At 40.0% G+C, this 1014-nt stretch overlaps 1 protein-coding gene across 1 annotated transcript in view; it reads left to right on the forward strand.

The window, feature by feature from the left end:
• The window catches only part of Hnrnpr (heterogeneous nuclear ribonucleoprotein R), a 37383-nt gene that overhangs the window by 30436 nt on the left and 5933 nt on the right, over window positions 1–1014 (forward strand). The window lies entirely within an intron of this gene.

A 1014-nucleotide genomic window follows, 5' to 3' on the forward strand; every position in this document is an offset into this window, starting at 1 on the left:
AGGAGTGTGCATTTGAGTGATTCTGTATGTTGTAGGAGTGTACATGTGAGTGATTCTGTGTGTATGTTGTAGGAGTGTTCATGTGATTCTGTGTGTAGTAGGAGTGTGCAAGTGAGTGATTCTGTGTATATGTTGTAGGAGTGTGCATGTGATTCTGTGTGTAGTAGGAGTGTGCATGTGAGTGATTCTATGTGTAATAGGAGTGTGCATGTGAGTGATTCTGTGTGTAATAGGAGTGTGCATGTGAGTGATTATGTGTGTATGTTATAGGACTGTGTATGTGAGTGATTCTGTGTTGCTATCATCTGAACCTAGGACCGTGTATATATGAAGAAAGTGTTTTTCTGCTGAGCCACACTCAAATCTAGTCGTCACGCTTTTTTTTGCAAAACTCTGAATTTTAAAAAAATAGGTGTAACATACTATGCAATATCAGGCAGGTTAACTCTTCATTTCTGGTGTATTGATTAATTGATTTTATTTTGTGGTTGTGTTGTGTTCTTTTGTTTTGTTTTGTTTGTTTTGTTTATTTTATTTGTTTTATTTATTTATTTTATGTGTATGAGTACACCATAGTTGTAAGAGATGGCCATGAGCCATCATGTGGCTGCTGGGAATTGAACTCAGGATGGCCCTGCTCCCTCTGGCCCCTACTGTAATTCACTGTAGCTGTCTTCAGAGGCACCAGAAGAGGCGTCAGATCTCGTTACGGGTGGTTGTGAGCCACCATGTGGTTGCTGGGATCCGAACTTGGGACCTTCAGAAGAACAGTCAGTGCTCTTACCCGCTTAGCCATCTCGCCAGCCCCCTTGTTTTGTTTTATTTGAAACAGGATTTCTCTACATAGCCCTGGCTCTCCTGGAATTCACCATGTAGAACAGGCCAGCCTTGAACTTACAATGATCCACCTGCCTCTGTACTCCCAAGTGCTGAGATTAAAGGTGTACACCACAACCCCAGCTCTTTTTGTGTTTTTTTTTTTTTTTTTTTTTTTTTTTTTTTTTTTTTTTTTTT

The sequence above is a fragment of the Mastomys coucha genome, unplaced genomic scaffold (assembly GCF_008632895.1).
Source record: "Mastomys coucha isolate ucsf_1 unplaced genomic scaffold, UCSF_Mcou_1 pScaffold18, whole genome shotgun sequence".
NCBI lineage: Eukaryota > Metazoa > Chordata > Mammalia > Rodentia > Muridae > Mastomys > Mastomys coucha.